Genomic DNA, 9957 nt, shown 5'->3' with positions numbered 1-9957 from the left:
GTTAAGTAGAATGATATTTCCATTTCCTTATTTCTATTTTGTTGTTTTTCTGTTATTTATAGATACTGCTTCGGCAATTTCCGGGACTAACTTTTTGCATAGTATTGTTAAAGTGTAGTATTCGTGTACTATTTTTTTTTTTTTTTACTTTTAATTCTAAATAATTATGATCGCTAATTTATAGTAAACGTGTTCGGCAGAGCGAATTCCATTTACGTACTTGTGAGACAGACATAGTGCGGGACCTGTTAAGTTTGACACATTTTTTTAACCCTATATATAAAAAGTTGACTAGTTGTAGATCCCCATTTAAAAAAAAAAAGCTTTTTTTTTTTAATTTTAATATTTCATTTCGTCTATAGATAACATTCTATTTCTATGTTACGGTTATCCTGACATGCACTAAAGGTGACCCTTGTCAAAATTCACACTAGCTAATTAAATGGATACTGTTGCTATTATGTAACAATAGGATTTGGATTCTAGAAAATGGGTTAATTTAAGAAGACTAAAAAAAGGAATTGAAATGGTAGGAATCATGTATTACTGTTACCGAATGACTATGGATCAAAGTTAAGGCGAGTTTCGAATATTTGAATTTTCAAATAGGAGATTGCCATTATTGCTAGATCCTATTTTATCAGCCATCTACTAGAAATTATGATATAGAAGTTCTACAAGTATTCCTATTCGAAAGAACGGTGTTTATTCAGATTTGCACTATTTACGAAAACAAAAATAAAGAAAAACCAGTGAACGGGGGGTCAAAAATGGATGGAAACGTCCAATGCTGCTAGGACTAAGTTAGTTTCCTTTAATAATTACAAGAAACCTTCTCAACTACAAGTAACTCTTATCTACTTTTATCTAGTTGTTATATCTAGTTGTTTATAAGTTCGGTAATTTCCGGAACTAAATCCATGCATAGTATTGTCCAGGTATAGTAGTGCAGGTGTACTAACTTTCTATTGAATTCAAATGCCTAATAATTATAATTGCTAAGTTATGTTGAACACGTTCGTTCGAGAGAATTCCATTTAAATACTTGTAAAACAGACATAGAAGTACGAGATGGTGTGGTGATGGGACAGAGGTTTGATTATGGTTGATAGGGCGATACCTATTAGGTTTTTGGACTCTTTTCTGAGCCTTGTCTAAGAAAGGGAGACTAATGATAGATGTATCAGCCCATTTTTTTCTTAATACAGTAGAATACCGGGATACGGTGGCCCCAGGATACGTTTTCTTTAGATTAGGATATGGAATACGATGTTTTTCTGGTCCCTGATTACGGTATTTGGTTGGCGTAACGGCGTTATTTATAATGGTATTTGATTATATGCATGTGTATTATATACTGGACTGTATTTTGTTATTCATTTTTAATGCTGTATCCCGGGAATCTACTGTAATTAATTTATGGTTTCATTATAATTTATGCTTTTACTTTCAGTTCAACAACCCTACACCTTACCCTAACATACTTTTATTTATAATATAAATCTCACCTGTCTGTTTAAATGTATGTATGTATGTATGTATGTATAGAGAGGCGACGGATTTTAACGAGGTCAGTATTGTATTGAAGCCCAACCCTTCGGGCAACAAATATTAAAAAATTGGCTGAAAACATTAATTTCTTCACCCTCAACTGGGCACTTTTCTACAAGGAGGGGTCGCTTTTTCGCCGATATTTTTGAAAGGCATCCTCTCTTTTCGCTTTAATAGCCTTCATTTAAAACGGTCACCGCTTCCGGTTTGATGGTGAATGCAATGGCAAAGACGTCGCGTTTTTTCTTACGTTCTTTTTCCCCTTCGTGGCTCGGGTTCGAGCCTGCCTACCTACTACCACTTTTATTTTGCTCAACACACAACTCCAAACACCCGGGCAACGCCGGGCACCCAGGCCAGTGGTTAATAAACGGTTAAGCCATCGTAGTTGTTAATCTCTTCTTCGTTATCACTCAAAGATAGATTTTGATTAGTTTCTTCTTTTTCTTAAAATTTAATTTAATTTTGTGTATTCATCATTGTAAATTCCCTAAAAGAAAAACACGAAATTAAATGTAACGAATTGAGTTTTCCCTCCTTCCTGACACACATCCGCCATTTTGTAAAATTGTACCTTTACTATACCCAAATGCACAAATCGAAATATTTCCTGAACAGTGACATCTTTAATCTTAAAACTCTTTTAGTTAAAATTCACGTCTCCAGCCGCTGGCAATTAAATTAACATTTACACCTATTTTTGAAACCTGACTCTTTCTCCCTGTATCGGATAACATCCGAGGAAATACAATTAAAATAACCTCATACGCAACTTTCAAATTATTTTTTTTTTTAATTAAGAAATATGTTAGTTGAAATCAAAGAAGATTTGAAATTCTGGATGAAATATGTTTTTAACAATGTTCGTCTTCGGTTTCATTTTCTCTTCATTTTTCTAATGCACATAAAAATATTTTAATAATTTTGAAAAACAAAAAAAAAACATCGTCTGATTTTTCATGAAACAAAATGGCGGACGACGCTATTTTTGCTGTTGACTTGACCACCTGAAATTCGAATTAGTTTTTACGTCTCATTCATTTTAATGAGGATTTGTTTTTCTCCTGGGAAAATTCTATCGAAATTTAAATGTCTTTCTCGTTCATTTATCTTTTTCGGTTTTTATAGATTCTTTTTTTTTTCTTTTTAATGATGCACGAAATTCCATAGTTATCGGGTGTTGTAAAACTGGAACCCGATATGTACTTTCGGACAAGACATTTTTGTCTAATATCAAATATTCACACATCCTCATTTACTTCTCCATCTGTTTATGTATAATCCAATAAAGGCTGTAATCTATTAAAAGAAATATCAGAAATATTATAGCATAATACGTTTTAATCTTTATATGTATTAACTAAAATACCTTAATATATTAATTTCCCAAATAAAATACTGTACCCACGTCGTTCTTCGTTGCATCCTATCCTGTCTAGACAGAGTTCAAAATAAGGCCAAAACAGATGCCTCCTTATACTCCTTGCAATATCTTTCCAATAGAAGATAAGTTGCGAGTCTGTCACTGCTATATTGTTATTTTCATGGCAACTACTAAACTAAGCTTTAATATATGATTCCTTTTTGCAAAGCTTTCACAACACGCTCTCGTTCAGCCATAACCACTATCAACAATTGACACCACTCTCTATTTCGATATGCATCACCAACGATGACTACGTTGTTGTTTTACTGATCAGCTTATACACATTTAACTTTATCCTTGGATGGCCTTCAGTCGAAGTGGCTCCCTTGTAAAAAGCGGCCACCTTTTTGCATCAGATTTGTGTTCCCTGTAGAGTTAAAATTCAAGAAATAATTCTAAGTGTTTCATGTACAAAGATCTTTGTTCAAATTATGGACAAAATCTGTTACATATTTGACATTTTCAACAACAAATAAGAAGAATTTTTTTTACAACTGATTTATTTAGGTATAGGCACAGATAACAAGTGAGGGAAATTTTTGAAAGTGGTTATAGTTAGACGAGTGTTTTTCGTGAAAGTCAAGACAGGGATGACTATAGATTGGAGCTCAGACGTGCACTTGCAATGAAAATAACGATACAGCAGAGACAGGGTCACAGCGTTTCTTCTGTTAGAAAGAGGTTGCAGAGAAGAGAAAGGGACATCCTCCACCAGGCTACAAAGTCTATTTTGCACTCTGTCAAGGCACGATAAACTGCCTCTGGCAGTTCCTGCCCAGATATGGCAACAATACTCCATCCAATTGTCCCGACAGGCACTAAAGGCGATCCTTGTCAAAATTCACACTAGTTAATTAAATGGATACTGAGGTAGGGTCGCTATTAAGTTACAGTATGATTTTGATTATAGAAAATGGTTAAATTTAAGGAGAATAAAGAAGGAATTGAAATTTTAGGAAGCATGTATAACTGTTATCGAATGACTATGGATGAAAATTAAGGCAACTTTGAAATATTTGAATTTTCAAATGGGAAATTGCCATTATTGCCAATTTGTCCAATTTTATCCGGCATCTACTAAAAACTATTGTATAGCAGTTCTACGAGTATTTCTATTCGACAGAACTGTGTTTAGTTAGATTTGCATTATTTAGGAAAACAAAAGGAAAGAAAAACCAGTGGAATGGGGTTAAAAATATTTTGGTGGTGACCGTAACAGCAAAGACGTCACGTTTTTTCCGTTCTTTTCCTCCTCCGCGGTAAGGGTTCGATCCTGCCTTCCTACTACCGCTTTTTTTTGCTCAACACACACCTCCAAACACCCGGGCAATGCCTGGCACCCATGCTAGTATATCTATAAAAGTGAAAGTGCCCGTGTGTGTATGTGTGTGTGTGTGCGTGTCTGCCTGTTCATGTACATTTCCACACACAATATCTCTGTCAATTTTCAGTCTACAGACTCGAAATTTTATATACAGGGTACTGAGATTTGGGGAAATCTTGGTAACTGATTTTCCGCCAGAAATTTGGCTCTTAAGGGGTCAAAGTACAACGATTTTACCTTTGAGCACTCTACAAAACTTATCCGCCAATTTTGGGTCTAAACACTTGAAATTTAAGATATAGGTTCCTTGGACATGGCTCTAACTGAATAACTTGATTTGAGCCGGATTACAAAGATTTTCCCATAAGTTATTGCGTAGGGACATGTACACAAACAGACACACACACACACACACACACACACACACACACACACACACACACACACTTTAACTTTTATAGATATATAGAGTTTAAAAAAAATTTCCCACCTTGAGTCATCAGAAGAATGAAGACTCATTAACTTTAAAAGAAAATAAATCTGAAAAGGTCGGAAGAATAGTTGCAATTATGTTTTATGATATTTACACCATCTTTGATCTTAATGCAGAGTCATTCGCGTTTCACCAACTTATATAATATGATTGTATTGTTATAATTAACACTAATATTTTCTTATATAATACTTATATAAATGTATTATTTATAAATGGTAAATATTTTTGTGTCTTAACAAGAGTTAAATCTAGAATATGTTTATTTTAATTTTTTAATACGAAACTAATTTTTAATTCATTAGTTTTTTTTACTTATTGTTAGATAATAGTAGGATTAAGACTTAAATTATTGATCCATCTATCTGTCTATCTTTCTATTTATCTATCTATAGAGTGATATTGTTAGAATAGTTTATATTTGAAGTTATTTATTATTTAGAGAATAAATTAGTCTGGAATGTAAAAATGGATTCTAGCTGAAGATGTTTACAGAAATTAGCTAAGTTTAATCTAAGCAAAATGACCTTCAACATAGGTCACACGTTAGGAGATCTGTGCTTTTGAAGATGACGTAATGGAACTGACAGGTCAAGAATTCAAGAAGGTTAGTACGTCGGTAGTTTTAGTTTGGTCACGAAAGTGAACAGACGTGCTTCAAAATCCGGGAAGCGAGGCTAGAAAAGAATACGCATGTAGACACGTAAGCAGACTCTAGTGAATACCATTAAGACTGCTAAAATGAATTTATATTTTAAAAATATAAAGTGTTACTCTGTGGTTTCACAAAAGAAGAAAATTCGGGGTCTATAATCGTTTATGGTGTTGGTTGTTACGTATTTCATCACATAGCATAACAGTGAAGACAGAAGAACTATTGGAGAAATCAAAAGGTAAGCGTCTCATCTTTTTCTAATACATCTTTTGTAAAACATAAACACTTGTGATATTCACTGGCTAATGCAACATACGTTTTTCTGTCGCCATTTGAAGAACCATATATCACCCCCTCCTATATAACATTATTTCGTATAATCAAAGTGTATGTCCGGCTTAAACCTAATACTTTTGGGTATATTTCTACGTTTAAACAAACTTCTGTTAATTACTACCATTGGGTTAGAATTAATTAACTATTTATTTTCATAAATATGAGAGATTTCTTTATTTTTAGTTATATTTGTATTCCTTTTTCGTGCATTGGGCGCTATTTTATATTACAATATGCTATATTATCTCCCTTACATATTATACTAATTTTCTTTGATTAATTATATTTTATAGATTTTAACTATACTAATTAAAGATTATATTTCACTAATTTATTTACTTTTTTCCCTTTCAGTCCCTTTTATATTTTTTGTAAACAACTGGAGCTTAGGCATTTGGACAATGTTCGATCATTGTAATTTCATTTACCCATCTTAACAGCAACCAAATAGCGGCCCCTTTATAATTCTTGCTTATCGTAGTTTCTAATCTTGTTATATATTAAGTCTATAAACAAAAAAAACAGATACACCCGTTTGATTTCAATAAAACATACACATTTGAATAATAAATAAAGGTTATATTTATTCCCAAAACAACATAAATTGCATGACATCTTTTAAATATGCAAACGGTTACATGACGTAAAAAAAATTACACTCAATCCATACCGCCAACAATTTTTATCGTTCTGAAATAGATCAAAGACATTTTTTCACGGGCATATTTTCAAACATTGTACTGGTATTTTATTTTCTTCGATTTAATCATACTGGATAACTCCCGAAAAAAAAAAGATGAAACGTTGATGAGTATATAACTTGTTTTGTTTTTTTCTTTTTTCATATATATATATATATATATATATATATATATATATATATATATATATATATATATATATATATATATATATATATATATATACTAGAAGACCGCCCGGAATTACCCCGTCGTAAAATAAGCTAAATTTTGATATTTTTATTAATGCATGTTTCGTATTTATTTTTATATTTTATTGTAGTAGTAATAATCAAAAAATATTTTTTTAAAGATAACTCGTGCGCGACCACTGAGAATCGAAACCAAAACGTTTAACCCACAATTTACTATTTCCTTTAACGTCAATGACTGACCTATGATGACATGTTCGCTGCAAGGCTAGAAATTAAAACATGAACCAATAGCTACTACGTTACGCATGCATATTTGTAATTCCGTCGTTCGACCTTTACCTGACAAATTTCATTTTTTTTAATATTCACCCTTTTGTACAGATTTTCCCATGATAAAACCCAAATATAAAGTTTTACATGGGTTCAAATACCCTATGCATTAAGTTCCAAATATGTAGACCAAAAACTGACAGAGGAGTTTGGTAGGGAAACTTTTATAAAAAAATATATATACGCATGCATAAATATATATAGAAAGAGGTTTATGTTTATTATAACGTTTTTACGCAAATATTACGCAAGTATAAATCATGTAGAATATCTTCATGAATATAATTATACGACATAATAGGTAATTAAGGATGATCATCCTATAAGAGAACCGAAAAAAAATAATGGGGAATTAATTAAAATGAATATTTAAAAGATAAGCAAATTTCCTAGACCTTTTGCTAGAGAAGGCAATTCCACGATCCAGATATAACAAAGTTGTGTTTTCTTTAAATAAATATATAAAAAAAGGTTTTAGTCGCGTGCAAGCGATTTTTTAAGTCACTCTGTCGGTCCGTCGGTCCGTCTGTCTGTCGGTCTGTCCGTAACACGTTTGTGCTTGGCCTTTTTGGTTAAGATCAAAGGCGTGTTGTTAATAGATGCTGTTCTTAGCTTTTTAAGCTTTTCTTGGCCTTCGGGCTGGAATTTGAGTTGGCCATGTGCCTAAGTTTTTTGTTCATCGTTGATTTTGACTATTTTTAACATGAATAAAAGATTTAATATCTCAAAGTGTAGTATCTGCCGAAACAGATACTGCAAGCAAAGACCATATGTGAGAGCAATCTCACATATAAGATCTTGGTCAATGTAGGGGCAACCCTTCATACCAATTGTCACCATCCAGCTCCCCTACTCCCTGGGGAGTTGGTCCCCATTTTCCCTTCACTCCTCACATTAAAAATTGGCCTTGTGCCTTATTTGCTCGATGGGGGAGCAAATAAATACAGCTTTTCTTGGCCTTTTGGCCAAGATCAAAGTGTAGTATCTGTTCCGGCAGATACTGCACTTAAGATAATTTGTACCAGTCAATGGAGGGGAAACCCTCTATACTGGGACAATCGCCTGGGTAATACCTAGGAGGTCCACCCTCCCAGGCCTTGCCACCGGGCTTTCCGGTGGGGCAAGTTTATTGCTTGCTGCCTGAGGCGCCCCGACCGGGGAATGCCGACGGGGTTACTCAGGCAATTTTTAAAATTGCAGGAGTGCCCCTCCTTTAGGGGAGCCTGCGGGGTTCCCACTTTCCGGCCTTGTGCCACATTTTGCTGATGTGGGCAGCAAATAAATATCAACCCTTCATACCAATTGTCACTATCCAGCTCCCCTACTCCCTGGGGAGTTGGTCCCCATTTCCCCTTCACTCCTCACATTAAAAATTGGCCTTGTGCCTTATTTGCTCGATGGGGGAGCAAATAAATACAGCTTTTCTTGGCCTTTTGGCCAAGATCAAAGTGTAGTATCTGCTCCGGCAGATACTGCAAGCAAAGACCATATGTGGGGGGAAACTCCACATATAAGACCTTGGTCAATGTAGGGGCAACCTTTCATACCAATTGTCACTATCCAGCTTCCCTTCTCCTCGGGGAGTTGGTCTCCATTTCCCCTTCACTCCTCACTTTAAAAATCGGCCTTGTGCCTAATTCGGTCGGCGAGGGAGCAAATACATACAGCTTTTCTTTGCCTTTTGACCAAGATCAAAGTGTAGTATCTGTTCTTACTACTTATGTTTGTAACTTTGTGATATAAAGTGGGGGATCACTTTTCTGTATTGATTTAATGTAAAATGATCACCCACTTTACAATCAGTCAGTCTCGAAGCCATTCAAGCCATTCTCCAGATCATTCAAGTTGTTTTTGAAGGATCCCAGTTATTTTTTAAGCATTCAAATCATTCTTAAGGTCATTCAATTCATCCTTAAGTTCATTAAAGTCATTCTAAGTCATTTACTTTTTATTTATTTAAGTCATTACAGCCCATTTTAAGGTCATTTTAGTTTATCTTTAAGAATTTCATGTCAATCCTACATTCACGCATTCATTCATTACACTATCGGCCTTATTTAAATGAATATCAATACACCCCCAAGAATATAAGAACATATATATATATATATATATATATATATATATATATATATATATATTAGCATATTTAGGCAGCATTTTTTCTTTTATGCAGGTTTCATTAAATAGCACAGATAACTCTTGCTTGTTTTTCTTGTAATCCTCCTTTTCTCTTTGTCGGATCATTTTCCGAACGTTTTTTCCGAGTGAAAAAAGAAATTTCCCATAATCGCGAACGTTTTCGACCTCCATTGGTCGTCCTCAGGCGAGTAGTAAAAAATAAAAAATTAAATTGAAAAATGAAAATAGCGAAATGAAATGAAAAGACGATTAAAAGATGATTAAAAGGCGATTAAAATCGCTTAAAATCATTAAAATACCCAAAAGCACTTGAGCGTGCCCTCCGTTTCGTTTTGAGTCTGGTTAATCGTTGGTTTTTTAATGTGGATTAACAATGCCTCAAAGATCGGGAGGCGCCCCTATATATATATATATATATATATATATATATATATATATATATATATATATATATATATATATATATATATATATTTAAAAATAATAGCGTAATATTTATATGTATTACAGTGTGTTCTGATCTTGTAAAACACATACACACAGATGCATAAACAGATGCATAAACATATGCATAAACAGATAGGTAGACATATACAAATGTTATATACGAACGTTTTAAAAGTGAAATAACAGAATGATAGTGTGGTTGTACGGTGATCGACTCCTTATTTATCCTCGCCTCACCCTCAAATCCCACCGCCAAATCTCTCTGTTGACAGCTCCTCATGTGCACCTGACTATCCCCGAGGGAGGGCCGGGGGTAATTACGGGTGGTGGTAGCCAGGATCATATTGCCAGGGAAGAG

The 9957-nt window shown here is 33.9% G+C and overlaps 1 pseudogene; it reads left to right on the top strand.

The window, feature by feature from the left end:
- The first annotated feature begins 7955 nt into the window (after positions 1-7955).
- LOC145260807 (U2 spliceosomal RNA) lies at positions 7956-8102 on the top strand (annotated as a pseudogene).
- The last annotated feature ends 1855 nt before the right edge of the window (positions 8103-9957 follow it).

This window comes from Euprymna scolopes, chromosome 36 (genome assembly GCF_053919585.1).
Source record: "Euprymna scolopes isolate OS-2025 chromosome 36, ASM5391958v1, whole genome shotgun sequence".
In the NCBI taxonomy this organism is placed as follows: domain Eukaryota; kingdom Metazoa; phylum Mollusca; class Cephalopoda; order Sepiida; family Sepiolidae; genus Euprymna; species Euprymna scolopes.
Note: the sequence above shows the minus strand (reverse complement) of the source record. Positions and strands in the feature narration are given on the sequence as shown.